General features: G+C 38.5%; 1 protein-coding gene and 2 long non-coding RNA genes across 14 annotated transcripts in view; 1 reads left to right on the forward strand and 2 right to left on the reverse strand.

Annotated features, from left to right (window-relative positions):
• The window catches only part of sxc (O-linked N-acetylglucosamine (GlcNAc) transferase sxc), a 247,116-nt gene that overhangs the window by 114,693 nt on the left and 112,361 nt on the right, over positions 1 to 20,062 (reverse strand). The gene's annotated exons all lie outside the window — the stretch shown is intronic.
• LOC136117242 (uncharacterized) lies at positions 11,488 to 14,158 on the forward strand. Of its 4 annotated transcripts, XR_011605466.1 has the most exons (3): positions 11,623 to 11,777; positions 12,034 to 12,706; positions 13,687 to 14,158. It is a non-coding gene; the product is annotated as an uncharacterized lncRNA (long non-coding RNA). The 4 variants fall into 4 exon arrangements; XR_010654649.1 differs by lacking the exon at positions 13,687 to 14,158 and having other exon boundaries at positions 11,488 to 11,777; positions 11,854 to 12,704; XR_010654653.1 differs by lacking the exon at positions 13,687 to 14,158 and having other exon boundaries at positions 11,488 to 11,777; positions 11,866 to 12,704.
• LOC136117353 (uncharacterized) lies at positions 12,183 to 13,982 on the reverse strand. The gene is made up of 2 exons (XR_011605465.1): positions 13,841 to 13,982; positions 12,183 to 13,758 (listed from the first exon to the last, which is right to left on the reverse strand). It is a non-coding gene; the product is annotated as an uncharacterized lncRNA (long non-coding RNA).

Consider the following 20,062-nt stretch of genomic DNA (forward strand, 5'->3'; position numbering starts at 1 on the left):
GGAGGGGAGGAGGAAATACGATACTTCTGTTATTGTTATTATTGTTATTCCTTTTGGTTTTTATTAGCTTTAAGAGAAAACAAACATAAATATATTATTCGATAAGTAGAAGGAAGAGAGGAGAGCGGAGAAGAGAGGTGAGGCCGGGAACAACTCCTACGCAGTTGCCTAAGAAATTCACCCACCAAAGGAGCGCGAGAGAGCAGTAAACCGAACGACCTAAACGGAACGCAAAGCGACTGCGCGGTCGACGACAACGGAGAGCGAGAGGAAATATCGAAAAGCGAGCGTGGCAGAGCAGAGGAGTTGCTGTTGCCAAACGGAGAAAAGAGAGTCTCGAACTTGCCGAGAAGTTCACCACTGCGACTGCGTGGTGAGAAAATAGTGAGATCGGAAAGGCCAAGGGCAGGAGAACGAAAAAAACTGAAGGAACTCAAGAGGATTGACACGCGAACATCGGAGCCGGATAGACCGACTTAGGGAGACGAGATAAGTGGCAATTAGTCGGTAAGCGAAACGGTATAGTCGTGCAGGATTTTTACTGGTGCAGCAAGAAACGCGATTAGAACAAAAAAAAAACTGTAGACAGAGATTTGGGAAGTTATGTGAACGAGACGAGAAGGCGAGAGAAGCCTACGGTGAATAAAAACAAATTTAATGCATTATAAATTTGACAACGAGTGTGTATTCCTTTTCCTTGACTTTCGACCCGTCTCTATCAAGCCCGTCGAATAAATAAATTAATTATAACGAATGATAATAGCCCTAGCCCGAGAATCGATCAAACGTAACGGAACCGTAACCCCTACGCGTAATTAACTAACGTATCGGCCGTTAATAGAGTTTATCCTAGATATCGATAAAACCCTGGGTCCGCCCGAGTTTTATTGTAATTGGTAATAAAACCCTGGGTCCGCCAGAGTTTTATCGTAATTAGTAAAACACCGGGTCCGCCCGAGTTTTATCGTAATTGGTAATAAAACCCTGGGTCCGCCCGAGTTTTATCGTAGTTATTAATAAATCCCTGGGTCCGCCCGAGTTTTATCGTAGTTATTAGTAGCGAAACCCTGGGTCCGCCCGAGTTTTATCGTAATTAGTAATAAAACCTTGGGTCCGCCCGAGTTTTATCGTAATTAGTAATAAAACCCTGGGTCTGCCCGAGTTTTATCGTAATTAGTACCGAAACCCTGAGTCTGCCCGAGTTTTATCGTAATTATAAGTAATAAAACCCTGGGTGCGCCCGAGTTTTATCGTAATTAGTAGCGAAACCCTGAGTCCGCCCGAGTTTTATCGTAGTAGTTAGTAGCGAAACCCTGGGTCCGCCCGAGTTTTCTACGATAGCCGTTTACCAAGTCCAGGGTCTGCCCGAACTCGGTAACCGGTCTTAGGTCTAGTAACGTACCTTTTTGGTTCGATTTCCTCTCCTAATTATAAAGACCACGCTTCAAAATTCACTCGATTAACCCACTTGGCCACTGTAAATTTATAAATATTTTGTGGAGGCCCTTGCCAACCCCTGCGCATATCCTGGCTGGGAAAACATCCTTACGCGTTCTTCCTTTAACTAAAAGCTCTCGTGCACAATTGTCGCCTATTTTAGTTTGTGTTAATAATATTAATAAATGCCCGGTCTTTCCAGTAGGAGTTTTTTCAGCTACAAATAAGCCATCTAATTGTGTTCAATACATGTAAAAATTTACTAGTGAATTGTCCGATCTTTTTATAAACGGACTTACAATCTCAAACAAAAAAAAGTAAAGTTAAAACTTAGGGCAGTGGTTTGTGATCCCCCTGCAAGGGCATTTGTTACAGGAAGCCCTGGACATACATCCAGTCACGGCTTTACCAATTGTCTTCAGGTTGGTCGCAAAGTAGATGATACATTAACATGCAGTGCTGTTGCTAGTGAGTTAATTACTGATGAAGACTTTGCGAATATAATTTACCCAAACCATCACAGCACAGGTTATTTGAATAGTCCGTCCGCTTCTGAAACGCTTGGTGTTCGTATGATAACCCAAGTTGGGGGTAATGCGCAAATTTTTAGAACGAATTTATTATAATAAAGTTATATATAAAGTTTCAAAACAAAACCAAAACAGTATTTGCAAGGAAGCCGCGGACATTGTTAGAGCTTCCTAACTGGGAAATCACTGAGTTCAGGCAGTTCTTATTATACACCGGTATTGTAGCTCTCAAAGATATTTATTTTTATTGCACTGCGCATACAGACTGCTCTGTTCGCAAAAGCAACGGAAAAATAATGTTAAAAATGGTCAACAAATATTAAATCTATTTGTTGAAAATTTCCCCATTGACTTTGGAGCAATCAGAGTAACTTACAATCAATCAAGTCGGAAATCCGTTTTCAGGATCTTCTTACTCCTTTAAGAATTACGTGCATCTCCTTAAAAAATGTTTTAGAAAAAAATCCTTTATCTTAGAACAAAAAACTAGGAAGACAGTCCATGAAAAATACGTAGTCCCAGCAGAAGAACAAGTAAAATTAGAAGGCAGGAATCTTAAATTGAACGACTGCACGATTGGAGATAGAAAGCCAGATAGTTTAAGTTTTGTAGGAGATGAATTTTCAATTCAAATAGAATCTTTTGAAGAGGTAGAAGGTGAAATTTTTATTAATGGAAGGGAATTGCAAGATAGTTACAGTTTTTTTATTTAGCCAATGAATTCTTCTAGGTATATATTTATTTAATTTAGCATAAAAAGATTTTCAACAACTGTTTAGGAGAAAAGCAGTGGTCATTTCTTATTTTGAAAAAAAAGGAAGTTCCATGTTTGCATTTTTTTTAAATTTTGATTTTTAGTTTTTTTTGTTAAGGAGCTGTTCAGTCCTTAATTGTATAATGAATCGGGCATATTTATTGCGACGGCCCTTTCAATATCTTTTTTTTTAAATTTACCTGTCCTGGTTCGAGTAACAAAAAAAATTCATTTGTGTTATTTGTATTATTTTATTTATTTTTTTTATTATTTAAAATTATGGTTTATTTACTGTTTATTATTATTTTCCTTTATTTTTGTTTATTTTTTGTTGTTATTTCCGTTATTTACAATTATAGTTCATATACTGTTTGTTATTATTTTCATTTGTTTTTGTTTATTTTTTAAAACTTGATTAATATGGAAGGTAAATGTAAACACAAGAAATTTATTTTCTTGTTTCAATATCCATAGTGATTGCATTAATACAATAGTGATTATTTTTACAGAAACCCCTTCGGTCTCTAGTGAGTTAATAAATTTCTGGTATTTTGTAGTTTAGTAATTATACCCGTTACCCGTAGAGCAAAGGAGTATACTAGATTCGTCGGAAAGTATGTAACAGACAGAAGGAAGAAGACTCCTCTAAACAAAGTACAGCGAATAGCGGCTTGGTGTATTAGTGGAGCCCTTCGAACCACCCCGAATGAAGAGCTGAGTGCGATCTTGAACCTCCCTAGCCTGGACTTAGCAGGCATGGAAAGGGCCAAATCGGCAGCTATTCGACTGACGGACACCGGGCAGTGGAAAGCCCCATTTTATGGCCATGCTAAAATTCTCCAGCATGATAAATCGATTCCGAAGATAACGGATCTATGCAAATCCATTGAATATAGTCACACACCCTTTGAGGCCCTGATTCCAGACAGAGATGAATAAGAGCAGGGTCGACCGGGCACGACGGACGCAATCTGCGTTTACTCCGAACAATTAGATATCAGGAAGTCATTCAGGCTCCCGGACCACTGTAACGTCTTCCAAGCGGAGGTCCACGCTATAAAGGAAGCACTAAATGTTTAGGGAACATAAGCCTCCAAAGAGGACACCTAAACATATATAGTGATAGCCAAGCGGCTATTAAATCGATGTACTCGACAACCACCAACTCCCGTAAAATAGCAGACTCTCGCAGATCTCTCCACGAGATGGCAAATCAGTTTACTATCAGCCTAATATGGGTTCCGGGTCACCGGGACATCGTATGCAACTGCATAGCAGACGAGTTAGCCAGGCAGGGCACCACCAAGCCTCTCCGCCCAGGAGAGGAGAATGTCGGTATGCCCATGGCAACTTGCAAGCTAAATATAAAAAAACTACTTTAACTCACCAGCCAACACCCATTGGCAAAACGCACCACAGTGTCGTATCTCTCACCATACATAACCTGTGATAAACAACAAAAAAAACCTCGGAATTACTCAAACTCAGCCTCACAGAGTGTGGCATGTTGGATCAAGCTCTTACAGGCCACTGGCTGGTTGGCGCACATGCCGGCAGGCTAAATGCCCCGCAAAATGATTTCTGCAGAAGCTGCAGGGATGAGGAAGAAGTGGAAACGGTAGAAGACCTTCTCTGCTTCTGCACAGCCCTATGCAGACTCAGACTGAAACACTTAATAACTTAATAAGACCCTTCATCGACGATCTTACCGAAATATCGGAGATTAATCTCAAAAACATAAGTGCCTTTATTAAATCTTCCGGGTGGAAGACAAGCTGATCAGCTTAACACAGGTTGAAACTACTAGAGGCGGGACCCTAGAGAAGGAAAAACGATATCATGCGGTATCACAATGGACCCATAGAGGTCTAAGTGTGTCGGACCATAGTCCGACTGCCGCCCTAACCTAACCTAGCCTAAACACACGCTCAATAATTAAAAATTTGAGGAATTGATTACTCTGTTAAAAAGGTCAGACATACGGTCGCAATTCGACTATTTTTGTCTGTGGTAGTGGGTCCTATTTTGTACATTTTATTTCGTGCCTTTAAAGCATTTTCGCCCAAGCACCCAACTAGAACCAATGTAGAGCTATTTATTTAAAAACTGCTTGAACTTGCCCAAAAATCCATATACAATCCATATGCGTCGTCTTTAATAAGCCGGGAACTTGAAGCGAATAAATGACAAAGGTACAAAGTATAAGAACAACAAATATGGCGAAAAAGTAAACAGAGGCGCCAGATCGAACTTAATGAAATAGTTGCCTGAATGGTAATTTGTCATATAATGAGGTGAAAAGCACGTTTGAACACACCCCTTAAAGTACCAATCGCAAATCTAAATACTAGTTACACCTAGGGAAGTTATACATTCTTTGTGTTTGTTGCTGCTTAATTTCTTGGAAAGGACGTCTGCTGGCATACGCTCCATTTACAAATATTCGACCAAAATACCGCCACTTATATGTTTCTCCTGAATAAAGTGGTGACGTAAGTCAATATTCTTGGTTCGAGGATGAAATCCGAAGCCTTTGACCAGTTTCTGGGAACATTGGTTGTCATGAAGGACACGGACTAATTCGTAACTAGTGCCAATCCGGGCCTGCTTCTTACATAGCCAAGTACGTCGACTCGGTGCTTGATAAAGCAACTGTTCGTTAGTTTCTAACCCCACAGCTTATTGCCGCTTCAGAGTACGAACGATGATCCAATAAATTGGAGCCCGAATCTACATCTACGACGCCGTAAAGGTCTTCTCTAGTTTTTCAATTGAAGAGTCAAAGAGTCGTTTCGATGCCTTCCAGTGCTCACTGGTTAAGGTGAATTTGAAATGACTAATAAAATTCACAGCACACCCGATTTCTTGTCGCGTTGAGACTGCAAGAAACATTAGAGAACCAATTATATACCTTTTAGTCCCATTTTCGTTTGGCTCAGCTGGTCGTTTTAGAGTTGACTTAGACTCCATCGGAGTTAATGCCGGCTTGCATTCTAACATTCCATATTGTTTAAGGATGGCACCAACGTACTTTTCTTCACATATAAAAACAGTTTGGTTTTCGTCACTTTGCTCGAATAAAGTGACCAGGTACGTTTCACTACTCCAAAGCCTTTGATTTGAATTTATTAGATGTTCCTTTGTCTCTCGCAGCCATTCGGGATGATTCGACGCCAACAATAAATCGTCTACGTAGATCGTAACCAGCAAAGGTTTATCTTCCTGTAGTTTTTCAAACAAGCACGAATTTCGTTCAGTTGGCTGAAGACCGATTTCCTTTAACTTAGCTGTGAGCTTGCAATACCAACGTAATCCCGATCGGCGGAGTCCGTACAAAGCTTTCTTTATTAAGCAAACGGGATTCGAGACTCGCTTTAAAGGTCCAATTGGTGCGCCATGATGTAGTTTTTCTTATGAACTCGTTTAAATGGTCCTGAATATCCATGAATACTTTTCCTCAAGCTCGCCACTAAGGCAGGCGATGACTACATCCATCTCATTTGTTTCCTTGCCACATTCAGCGGAGATTGTCGCCAACAGCCTGGCAGACGTAAACCTAGATACAGGTAAATTTCTAAGAAATCCTAGTACACTACTAAACGATCCTTTTTTCTGCCGTCCTCGGTATGGAAAACCATCCTGTTTCCTTTCGATTATCTAGACATTCTTCGACTTTCCAGATGCTGTTGACTAGACTACTCGTGCCTAGTAGACCGCGTCTCCTGAACTTTGCGCTTTCTTGAATATCAATAAATCTCCTGCAGCCGCCGAAAATGTCATTTCGCACTCCTCGAACACATCCTCAAGAGAGTTATCAGTAATACTTGGATCGCCATAATCGTTTTCTTGTGCATCTATATTACGATCTTTTCGTACTGCTTGATATCTTTTTCGCGGTCTCCCACGCTGTCCGGTTTTTAGTATTTTGCCAGTGACGTCATCGCTTAAGGACTCATCTTGTGAGTCTGATTCGCTGCAGATCATCTCAATGTAAATTCCATTCGAATCTTCGTCTTCGATCTTAGATCTTCTGGTACTTATTTTGAAACCTGACAAATGCATAAATTTAACATCTTAGCTCGATGTTATGGAAATCCTTTTTGGGTAATACAGTCGATACGTTAGCGTATCAAAGAAAAACACGTTTTTCGGATCTCGACTCGAGCTTGCTCTTGCCTACGACTTTTATGAACGCAATCGCTTTTGTTCCACACGTGAGCATGTAAATTACTAAGAAAATTGTTGATTTTCAGAACGAGTATGGTTAAAAGCTAGAAAGTGCATTCGTTGGGCATCTGTCACGAATGTAACATGCCGTGCTGATCACCTCAGCCCAAAACAAAGATGGCGCTCCTGATTGTATCATCGCACACCTGGCCATTTCGACCAGTTGGGTTTTGCTGGGTTGGCTGTTTTCTGTTTTTGAAATACCGTATTGTTGCGGCGTCTGCAGAGTAGTTAATCATCGCACGATACCGCTGGCTTGAGAAAATTGTCGGAGTCTTTGTGTCGAATCTAGGTCTTATTGTCAATTTGGAATGCCTTAACCTTCTTTTTGTTTATTACAATTATGGCTTCTTGTTTACAAAAATAAACTTCATAACATCTGTCAGTGTTTCTTGAAACCGAAAGCAAATTTTGGCGTACTTTGCTTTTACTTCGATATTCGCTTTACACAAAATAATTGGGTTCGTAAAATTGACTAATGCAGAGAGTTTACTTTTTACTATTGAGAATGGTAGTACTTTTATTTGTTTTTGCTTTGTTTACTATTTAGTAGCCAAGCCAGTATTAACATAGTTACATTCACGTGTTGTGAGTATTTTGTTATTACAATGGTAAATAGTTGATTAACTATTAAAAATAGTTATCCTAACGTAAGCCTTCCACACAAAAGTGTGCAACAATAACTTTAAAAATGTTCTCTATTGTGTTATTTCTAATTCCCAACTTCTCGTAGACCTTGATTCCCAGGCCGAACTCTGAAAAGTTAAGAGTACTTAAATCGTATTCTCTAAAGCAGGGACCGAAAATAATTATTGTTTCAAATTTTTTTACTAAAAAAATCATTTACTAAAAAATATTTTCCAAAACAATCAAGAACTCCAATGAGCTCCAAATTGTTCAGTGTTAGCCAATCCACCATGACTTTTATTTTGTGAGTTTTATTTTAATAAATAAATAAATAATAAATAAAACGTGATTGCGGTTATTGTATAAGGTATTTTAATATGATTCAAATTGGTTCTTGTTGGTTCGGCCATTTAGTTTCAATATACATAATTACCAATTTTTTTTTCTAGCAATAAAAAAAATTGATTAACGTTTTCGAACAACCTTTTTTATACCCTTGCAGAGGGTATATTGATTTCAGTCAGAAGTTTGCAACGCAGTGAAGGAGACGTTTCCGACCCCATAAAGTTTATATATTCTTGATCAGCATCACTAGACGAGTCGATCCAGCCATGTCCGTCTGTCCTTCCGTTTCTACGCAAACTAGTCTCTTAGTTTTGAAGCTATCGGGCTAAAACTTTCCCAAAAGTCTTATATCTTTTGCAGGTAGTATATAAGTCGGAACCAGCCGGATCGGACAACTATATCTTATAGCTCCCATAGGAATAATAGGAATAACAAATTTAAAAAATTATATCTTTGGTGTTTTTTTAGCATATAAGCTCCTAAGCTTGGAAATAACATTTTTTAATTAGTTTTGAATTTCGAATTTAATTTTATTAAATCGGAAGACTATATCATATAGCTGCCATAGGAACGGTCGTAAAATTGGTGGAAAAATAATATGAAACAAATTATAGCTTCGGTGTTTTTCAACATATAACCTCCAACGCTTGAAAATAACATTTTTTAATTAGTTCTGAATTTCGAATTTAATTTTATCGAAATCGGACGACTATATCATATAGCTGCCATAGGAACGATCGGAAAATTGGTAGGAAAATAATATGAAACAAATTATAGCTTCGGTGTTTTTTAACATATAACCTCCTACGCTTGGAAATAACATTTTGTAATTAGTTCTGAATTTCGAAATTTACTTCATCAAAATCGGACGACTATATAATATAGCTGCCATAAAAACGATCGGAAAATTGTTTGGAAAATAATATGAAACAAATTATAGCTTCGGTTTTGGGACAATTGCAAATTGCCACAAACCACTTATTCTAGCTATAGCTACTGGGCCTTAAGCTAGGGTCACAGCTTTTCCTCCTCATTCAGAGCTTCCTATCGGAAAGGAAATTTAGTGTTGTTGTCGATGGTGAAAAGTCGTCAAAACGTCCAATCTCAGCGGGTGTACCTCAAGGCAGTGTACTAGGTCCGACACTTTACTCACTGTATACGTCAGATATGCCAGATTCGTGGGATTGTACCGAAGTTGACGATGATGACATGCTCATCGCAACATACGCCGACGACACAGCGGTTATGGTCAGGAGTCCAAGCATAGACATTGCAACCTTGGGCCTGCAGGAGTACGTATCACGTTTTGAAAAATGGACAACAGAATGGAATATAGGCATAAACTGCAGCAAATGTGCTTGCGTCACATTCTCCACAAGGCCAAAGAACTGCCCAGGCATTTCCATGTTCGGTTCTGTACTTCGACACGAGTCCTACTATAAGTACCTTGGTGTGATTTTGGATAGAGGACTCACATTCCAGAGGCACACAACCATGATCAAGCAGTCCGTGCTTTCAAAGGCAGCAAGTATGTCCTGGCTTCTTTCGTCAAGAAAAAAGCTCTCTTTGTCCCACAAAGTTCGAATTTATAAATCGATTCTCAGTCCAATCTGGAAGTATGCGTTACAAGTCTACGGCATAGCGTCTAAGACGAATCTAAACAAAATACGAGTAGCGCAAAGCAAGATTATAAGATCGATGTGTAATGCCCCCTGGTACATGCGAACCAGAGATATTGAAAGAGATCTCAAAATCCCAAAGATAGGCGATGTTTGTCGTACGCATGCTGAAAACTACTTCAGACGCCTTGGCTCTCATCCTAACTAGACTGAAAAGACTGAAAAGAAACCACCCACATGACCTTCCATTAAGATATATTTAACACCTAGTCTAACTAAATATCAAATGAAAAAAATTAATGTATAATCTTGTATACCAACACTTTGTTATCCCCTATATTTACAACCTGCTCAAGCTGCCACATAGGTAGCAGTATACCTGTTAATCCTAAATAAATATACACTTTTACAAAAAAAAAAAAAAAGGAGGATGTTATTTACATATTTTCAGAAAAAGTGTATTTATATATAGTTATTAAAAAAATTTATATATAGTTATATAAGCGTATGGCCTTGGTAAAATTATTGGCGCTGACGATATTGATGAATTTTGGGGATAGGCCATCAGGTGATTTTATGGAGAGGGTGTTGCTTCTTGAAGTTTCATGGATTAGAGACTCTAGGAAAAAGTGCCGCACGTTGTTTCGCGTACCGCAGTGCTTGTATGTCCAAAACGTAGTCTCAAGAATTTTGTAAGATCTCTGCGGTTGATGTTGTCTTCAGATGAGATGGTATAATCTTTGATTGAAAATTTTTTTTCGTTGAAATATTTGTAGTGGTTAGATGCGTTTTGCCAGATCGATTCCATTTATTTCTTAAAAGTACTTTTAATGTATAACTGTGTGTCTGTGAAGTTATAGTTGGCTTCCATAACCTGTGGAAACTTGTGAGCTTCTTTTGCTGCTAGGTCTGCTGCGTCGTTACCAGGAATATTGTTATGGCCTGGAATCCACAGTAATATAATTTTTGGTTGGTGGCGGTTGAGGATGTCTCGAATACGAACAGTATAAAAAGATTGGTTATTGGTGTTGGTAACTGAAGTTACAGCAGACAGGGAATCGGAGCAGATAACCACTTTTTTCTTTTGTTTGTCAGCATATTTACATGCAGCATAGATGGCTGCCACCTCTGCAGTATAAATTGAGCTGAGTGTCGGAAGAATGGCAGTTTTAATTACAGTTGTTTCTGTCGTGATGCTTTAGGATACTCCTTGGGCAGATTTGGAACCGCCGTGTAGATAAATCCGTAGTTATGGAAGTTTTCCTTGAGAGATATAAATTTTTTTGGTATATTGTTGGCGGAGTGATTGCCTTTGTTGTATGGTGCAGAGAAAGGTTCACCGTGTCTTTTGAGAAAAACCATGGTGGTGTCTTCTGTTTGTATGGTTTTTTCGGTGGCGTAAATGTGCCATTATCTTTGGAAAACTGGAATGCTTTACGTAAGACTGATTTAAGTCTGGGTCTTCGTTTCGACATCTTTATTTTTTGTTGGATGGTTTGTATTGGGGTGTTTGCTGCGAACAGTAATACCTTGCACATCTTTGCTATGCTCATTTGTTGTTGTATGGTGCAGAGAAAGGTTCACCGTGTCTTTTCAGAAAAACCATGGTGGTGTCTTCTGTTTGTATGGTTTTATAGGTGGCGTAAATGTGCCACTATCTTTTGAAAACTGGAATGCTTTACGTAAGACTGATTGGAGTCTGGGTCTTCGTTTCGACATCTTTATTTTTTGTTGGATGGTTTGTATTGGGGTGTTTGCTGCGAACAGTAATGCCTTGCACATCTTTGCTATGCTCATTTCAAACCTAAGCTCTATTGGCATCAATTGGGCGTCGAAAAGGAGATTGTTGATGGGAGTGGTGAGAAATGCTCCAAAAGCCAGCCTTAAGGCTGAATGGTAATTGGCTTTTAGTTTTTTAAAGTAAGAAGCAGGGCAATTTCCGTAGAATGCACACTGGTCCAAATGCCAAAAATTTTGGCAGAAATTCAAATTTTTTTTTTAAGAGTTTTGCAAAAATAATATTTTATTGCAATAGAATATTAACTAGGGCAGTTAAAAAGCATAGTCGTATTGTTGAAATCGAAGCACTGCAAATTTGTGCAGCCCTGGAAGTCAGCTGATCATTTACCACAAACTTTGATTGTGAATGCTTTGCAAATAAGAGCACATTTGAAACTGGTGTATTTTGTGTTATTCCTCGAATATTTAATCAAATTAAAATGGAAAACGAAGTTGAAGGTATTTATAATATAATTGTTATCACGCAATACTTGTTTTATGTGGTGTGTCTTTGTTTATATGTGTTTTTATAAAGTGATGTTTTTAGCGATTCTAACCTCAAACTTGTTGTGTTTCGTGGAATAAAAGTATGTTGGATTGTCGTGGATTGTCGTAACTATTAACACCATGTGGTTCTTCAATATGTATATAATACGAGGATATTAATCTTATTGACCCGTTTTTGCCCGTTTTCCTGAAAATTGACTTTTTCCAGACAACATTGACATGAGTCACGCTGAAATGCTTGAATTTTGGCTAGCAAATAATCGGCAAACCGAAGGCCTCGCTAATTTTGTGCTGCAGCAAAGTCACAGGAAGCTTAACCAAATCATGGAGGAGTCAATTCGAAAGAAAATTAAGAACTTTGTTGCTTATGTAAATTTTCATTTAAACAAATGTAATCGAATGGTTACAAGATTTAAAACGAAACATCAAAGTTGGCTTTCATCACGTATGCAACTACAATTAAAAGCATGTAACTTTGTTGATGAATCCGCCAAAACTGTTGGACGTCCACGGTTATGCTACGACGATGGTAGTTCTCGCTTAAAGCGCAAATTAGCAGCAGAGGTTTCGGCAGACAATGGCAATAATGCAAATCTTCTTGTCCATGCTGCAGCGGTCGCTGCAAAGAAGGCGCATTTAAAAAACGTGGAAGAAGAAAAAAAGGAAGCTAAACGTGTACCTTATACTCCAGAAGAAGCCTTAGATTTTCTAATAGAAAACAGCTTTACTAAAAGACAATATATGAACATAAGACAACATAGCAAAAACCGGAATTGCGACATTTATCCGAGCTACAATAAAGTGATTGCAGCAAAAGAAAAATGTAGACCTAAAGGAATATGTATTACAGAGTCAGTCGCGTCTGTTCCTTTACAAAACTTGTTGAAGCACATAGTCGAACGCATAATGTTGTTACAAAGCGAAGTGCTTAATATATATGCTGATATTTCTGAAATGAAACTAATTGCTAGTTATGGATTTGACGGTTCGACTGGGCAAAGTCTCTATAAACAAAATTTCGTATTGGATGCATCTGACACGTTGGATCAGTCTTTGTTTGTAACAACCCTAATCCCGCTAAAATTAGTTGATTCGATAGGTCGAGTTATTTGGATGAACCGCTCTCCGCAGTCTGTGCGATTTTGCAGGCCTCTTAAAATTGAGTTCGTTAAAGAAACAAAGACTCATATTTTAAAAGAGAAAGCAAACTTGGACTTGGAAATTCAAAATTTATTGCCGATGGTATATGAAGATGCGAACAAACAAAGCTATACCATAAGTTTTGAGCTGAAAATGACTTTAATTGACGGAAAAGTCCTGAATATCTTAACTGGAACTAATTCAACCCAGTCTTGCCCAATCTGTGGAGCTAAGCCTATGCAATTTATGACAATAACTGATCTGGAGTCGGATAACTTTATTCCAAAAAGCCCACAAGCGCTAGAATACGGAGTAAGTCCTCTACACGCGTGGATTCGGTTTTTCGAATTTGTTCTTAAAATTGGATATAGGATTGGTATCAATAAATGGCAAGTACGTGGCCCTGAAGACAAAGAAAAAATGTCTGCGCGGAAAGTGGAAATTCAAGGCAAATTATGGGCGGTTCTTGGACTTCATGTCGATAAGCCCAAGGCAAACGGAAGCGGCAGTACAAACGATGGGAACACAGCAAGAAAAGCATTTTTGAATACCGACACATTTGCGTCAATACTTGGCTTCGACCCGGAGGTTTTAAGAGACTTCTATATTATATTAATCACCATTTCATGCAACTTCGAAATTGATGTTCAAAAATTTAAAAATTTCTGTAAAAAAGCTGGCTCTTTATACATGGAAAAGTATCCTTGGTACCCAATGTCAGCTACGGTACATAAAGTACTTGCTCATGGTGCTCAGATCATAGCCGCATCCTCCCTTCCACTTGGTTGCCTAGCTGAAAATGCATCGGAAGCCCGAAATAAGTTTTATAAAAAAGATAGACGTTCACATGCAAGACAAAATAGTCGTATAAATACCATGACAGACGTTTTTTGCCGAGCGCTAGATTCATCGGATCCCCTGGTTTCCAGCATTTATATTCAACAAAGGCTGTTGCAAAATAAAAAACACACTTATCCAGCAGAAGTTCTTGAGCTTTTAAGAGCTCCAAATGTAAATTTCCTATTTAATAATGTCAATGCAGATGATGACGATAAGGAAGATGACTTGGACACATCTGAATGTATCGATATATATTCTTTCGATTTAGATGTGGAAAATGATTAACAAAATAATAAAAAAAAAATCATATTAAAAAATGCCTTACTAAAAGAAATAACATATATGTATATTAATTGATGTTTTACATATTTTTTTTTTGGGAAGCTAAATATTTTTGGGGGTGGGAGTCTGGTGGGAGAGTGGTAAGGGGTGGGAGAAATGAATTGTCAGATTGTTTATTCAAAAAGTTATATATACGTTCAAGTTTTGTTGGACAATGTACCGGATTTAAATATACTCGAATTTATAGTTTTCAAGGACATTAACTTATATGGGGCGGCGTAGAGGGCGTGGTCCAATCGGACTAAACTTTTTCTCAGGCTTAACATATACTATGACAATATTGCCTACCAAGTTTCAGGTCTGTAACTCCTTTTTTCGAATTTCTGCCAAAATTTTTGGCATTTGGACCAGTGTGGAATGGGAGGCAGAAGTCAATTTTGGTCATTATAAGGGCATTTGTGAGGCTTATAAGCGTCCTTATATCGCAGTTGTATTTCCGGCTTGCCAACAATTTTATGATGTTGAGACGCTTGGAGATTTGGTCTGTCAGTGAGTCAATGTGTTTCTTCCATCTGTATCTCTTGGTTTTGTGGTCGCTTGAGCTTAGAGGGTAAGCGGTCGAGTTTATCTTGAAATTGCAATTGGGTTTTCTGCATATGTGTAAGTGCTTGCATGTAGAGATGGAAAGTTTCGCGCCAGAATAACTACACCAGTTTAGGATGTCAGTGAAAAGTGCATTTATGTTTGCGTTCATGGTCCTCTTGCTGATCTGTCGTACTATAGTGAAGTCGTCGGCATAGGAAAAGAAGTTGAACTCCTTGTGAATAGCAATCGTGCGGCACAATTTATTGTGTAATGATCCTTGTGGTATGCCATTGTGGAAAGGCTTGCCTTCTGAATATACGTTTTTAATTTTTATGTTTATTCTTCTGTTGCTGAGAAAGTTAATAACATATCTTAGAATTTTAGAACCTATTCGCCATCTGATCAGTTCGTCTTCTATCGTATGGATTCCAATTTTGTCGTATGCTTTTTCGAAGTCCAAGCTTATTATTGACAAATGTCTTCTTGTCGATAGGGCAGCGTTAGTCTGATAATCTAGCAGGGCTAGATACTCAGATATCGACATACCTTTTCGAAAGCCAAGTTGACGGCTATCGAGGAGCTTGCAATTGGTAGCAAACCACCACAGCCTATTCGCAACGATTTTATCCATGACCTTTGCCATGCAAGGGTTTAAGGATATGGTGCGGTATGAACTTACTGCTGTCTTTACGGAATTCGGTTTGTGAATGGGTGCTGTTTTTAAATATTTGCGGTATGTGGCTGTTAAGGATAATGTTGAACAGGTTTATGAGTCTTCGAGTTAAAGGATATGATAGGGTCTTTAAATTGGGTATGCTATTCTATCGCGGCCAGGAGTTTTACCTTTGAGGGAATTTAACGCACTGGAGAACTCTATAAAATTGATGTTTTCGGCTATCATCAATGCTTCTGAGCACGGTGCTAAGAGAGTAGTTGACGATTCTATTTGGGCTTTTTTTCTGTCGAAAAACTGTGCTAAAATTCTCGTCGGGCTTGTTCTGACCAGTAGATTGCAAAAGTTCGAGCGATTTCCGATTTACCAGTTATGTTTTGGGATGAATCATTTGGAGAGGAAATGCAGTGAATGTCATGTCTTAGCTTCCTGTCACAAAAAGTATTAATGTTTGACCACATTCTAGCTGTTGTAGAGTTTGGGCTAATTTCCGATGTAAAAGTTTGTAGTGCTATCTTTTTTTATTCTTTTAAATGTTTTCTAAACAGGGCCTTGGTTTTCTTGAAGTGTATCATATTCTCATTAGTTATACATCGTTTTAGCTGATTCCAAGCTCTGTCTGGTTTTGAGTAGGTTTTTACTCCAACAAGGGACTGTTTTCTTTCTGTTAAAGCTGGGGTTTGATTGTGGAATAGAGATGTTCGCACTTTGTCTTATAATTTTAATTATATTTGCTGCTTCTTGATTTACTTCGTTGCTACTTGTTCTTAGGATGTGGGCCGTAAGGGCCGAAAAAAGTGACCAGACAGCTGCGTCTAGTTTAAATCTTGGCTGTCCATAACCTTCTCTTTCCATTACATTCTCAAACAGAGATATGTGTAATGGAAAATGGTTGGAGTACTAATTGTGAGATCAACGTGCGTCAGCGAGTTATGTGTTGAAAAGTGGGTAGGAGATCCGTCGTTAAGAAGGAGTAGGTTTTATTCAGTGATGTATTTGAATATAATATTTCCTTTCCTATTGTTTGTAGGCGACCCCCAGCTTTGGTGTCAACTGTTGAAGTCCCCCGTTATTATCGTGTTCTCGTAAGGGTTTCCAAACATGTTAACCAAGTTATTAAGCTGAAAACTTTTATCTGGTGGGATATACAGCTGCGAAAAAAATAATAGCACCACCTACTCGAGCAATGTTTGGATAGTCACCCTACCTATATTTTTAGCTCTGTCAAAACATGCAATACCTTTTTGGAATCGAGTTTCAACAAAGAAACAGAAAGTGAAAAAAAAATTTTAATTTTTCTTTTGGTTTTTAAATATTTAAGAATCTTTATTAAAACTCAAAAAACTTAACGAAAAAAAAATAGCACCACTTTTCAAAAATGGGTTTTAAAATTATAGGAAGTACCAAAATTCATGAAACAACAATATTGAACTATTAAATCTATGTTTATATTCTTCATTTAATATTTTGTGGTGTATCCTTTATTGGAAATAACAGCTGCGCAGCGTCTTGGCATGGAGTCAACAAGTTCCTGGCATCGCTTTATGGGAATTTGAGTCCAGGACTCCTTAATTACTCCCCAAAGGGATCCGATGGATGTTGGTTTTGATGCCGCGACTGCCTTCTTGACGTCCGACCACAGATTCTCTATTGGATTAAGGTCTGGAGACTGCGGAGGCCACTCCATAACGTTCACAGAGTTGTCCCCAAACCATTTCTTTGCCTTCTTGCTGGTATGTTTGGGGTCATTATCTTGTTGGAAGACCCACACGAGCGGCATTTCATACTCTGCGAATGGTAGCATATTGGTCTCCATGATATACACGTATACGTGCTGATCCATGATGGCCTTGATCGAATATATCGGGCCTACTCCGTAATAGGAAAAGCAGGCCCATACCATCACACTACACCCTCCATGCTTTATGGTCTTTGTGGTGTACTGGGGCTTATACTCTGAGTTTTTTGGACGTCTGACATACGATCTGGATCCTTTTCCACCAAACATAACCACCTTGCTCTCATCTGACCATAAAATATTCCTCCACTGTTCGGGTGACCAATTTGCATGATCCTTTGCAAATTTCATTCGCTTAGATACATTTCTGGGACTTAAAAGTGGTACTTTTCTCGGGCTGCAGGCTTTTAGGTTATGTTGTCTGAGATATGTACGCACAGTTTGCTCCGTCGCATTTATTTTAAGCTCCTTTTTAAGCTCAGTAGCAGACTTGAAAGGTTCCTTCTTGCTTTGACGAATCAATCGATTGACATGAAGGGGGGTCATAGATCGCTTTCGTCCTCGTGTTTCAGGTTTTTCCTTATAGTTTAGAGCGTTCTTTATCATTTTATTTGAACACCCGACCAATCGACCAACTTCCCTGTACGATTTTCCATCCTTTATCAACTTTTGGATGATATCACGCTTTTCCTCAGTGCAATGCTTTCCACGTCCCATTTCAATGGTATTGTCAAACTTTTTATGTTCAAAATATTGAAATAATAGACAAATCTAATTGACACGTACTTTGTATTAGACTATTCGCCAAATTTGTATGGTATTTGCTAATAAATGTGTTAGTGGTGCTATTTTTTTTTTCGCCATTTTTTGGGCTTTTTTAATAAAATACTTAAAAATAAATATATAGGCAGGACTTCTAAGTATGGTAACACACTTTTTGGTTAGAAGGAATACTAAAGAGTACAAAAAAATTTTTGTGTTGGAAAAAACAAACACTGAAAACAATTTTAATTTACCCAGAAGAAAATGTATTGAAGTGGTGCTATTATTTTTTTCGCCACTGTAGGTTGTTATTAGACGTATTTTCATTTTGGAATGTAGGACTATGCCTACTGCATCGAAATCGTGGTTCATTGTAAGACGGTCGTATTGAATAGAGTTGTGGTTTAGCATTGCTAGCCCGCCATGTGAGTTGTTGGCTGTGTTTTTTTCTATAATTGAAAAGTTTGGGGGTATAGGGATGTTATGAATGGAGTGGAAGTGGGTTTCTTGAAGGAAAATTACTTTAGGCATATAGGATTTTAGAATAAGTTGTAAATGTATATAGTTGTTCATGTAGCCGTTGCAGTTCCATTGAATTATAAGCAGGGTCATATCTAGGGTGTAGAGTAAACCTTTTAACTAAAGAACTACTGGTGTTTTAGATTCTTAGTGTTAATAGTGAGTTTTTCGGTTTTTTCTTTGGCCTTAAGGGGTTTAGATACTAATGATTTGTCTTTATTCTGGCTTCTCAGCTTACGGTCTGATTCTGGGACGTCTTTTTTGGTGATCTTTTGGATGTAGGCATCAATTCGGTCGACCTCCATGTCTTCGTCCCACTTTCACATTCGGTTACGGGCCGGCGGTGTGTCGCTGTCCTGGATGTAGAGGGTTCCAATTCGTCGCTTAAGATGTCATCGTAGTTTCGTATAGGTCGTTGTTGGTGTCGGGTTTTATGGTTTGCGGAGTTTTCATTGTTTTGGTCTTTAGTACTGGTTGTTTTTTGATTAGCAGCAATCTTTTCGTATGATGTGGGTTTGTGGATATGCCTGGAATGGTATATTTTTATGGCTTCCTTGAAATCAACTTTCTCGGTGACTTTAATTGCTGTAATTTCCTTTTGTTTGATAAAGGGTGGACATGATTTGTCTATTGGGCTGTGGTTGTGTTCGTCGCTTACGTCATTTCTACAGTTGATGCAGAATTTGTTGTTGGAGCATTCCTCTTTTTCGGTAGTATGATCAACAGACGAGCAATTGGAGCATAATTTTGGGCTTTTGCATGCTTTTGTTATGTATCCCAGTCTGTGACAGTTGTGGCACCTAAGGGGCAAGGGGATGTAGGGTCGCACCTTAACACTCTCGTAGCCAATTTTTAAGGTAGGTGGTAGGCTTGTTGTGGCGAAGGTGAATTTAATAAGGCCGGTTTCAGTGGGTTTGTTATCCATAAACTTCAGGATTTTTTCAACTTTTGGAGTTAAGACTGCTGTGTTCGGATACTGTTACCGGAAAATCGTGAAATACTTTAAGATTTAATAATCTCTGTGCTTGGTATAACCCCTTCGTTTTAACTAGGAGTGTTCCAGCTCGAGTTTTTTGGCAAGATATTACTTCGCTTTTACATGTGAAATCTATCACTTTCTTGATTACAAACGGTGACCCTTTTTCTAAACTATTTTCATCGGGTCTAGTTATAACAATAAATTTCCGTTCATAAAAAGATATCTCGTTGCACTGTGTGCGGTAGTTTAAGTCCGGCGGTCGAAGCATTGCAGCTGCTTCGGGCTGAGGCCCTCCGTGGTCTGTTTTTGGTTTTTTTTTGGATTTTATTTTGATTTTGTTTTTTGAAAAAGAACTTGGATCTTGCGATTACTTTCTCTGCGATGTCAAAAGTACGTCTAATCTCCTCGGAGTCAAAACGTCGACTGCCGGTAGGTGGCGCATTTCAACCTCGCTTTGCTGCTTGAATATCTCCATTTCCCTTTGGTTCCTTAAGATGAGTAACGGATACCTGATAGTCGAGGTACTCGACTATAGCGTTTTTCATTGTTTACCATGTTACCTCCTACGCTTGGAAAAACCACTTCTTAGTTAGTTCTGAATTTTGTATTTAATTTTATCAAAATCGGACGATCGAAAAATTGGTGGGAAAATAATGTGATTCAAATCTTAGATTCGGTGTTTTTTGACATATTATCTTATACTATTGGGAATATCATTT

Source organism: Drosophila suzukii (assembly GCF_043229965.1).
Source record: "Drosophila suzukii chromosome 2 unlocalized genomic scaffold, CBGP_Dsuzu_IsoJpt1.0 scf_2c, whole genome shotgun sequence".
Classification (NCBI taxonomy): Eukaryota; Metazoa; Arthropoda; class Insecta; order Diptera; family Drosophilidae; genus Drosophila; species Drosophila suzukii.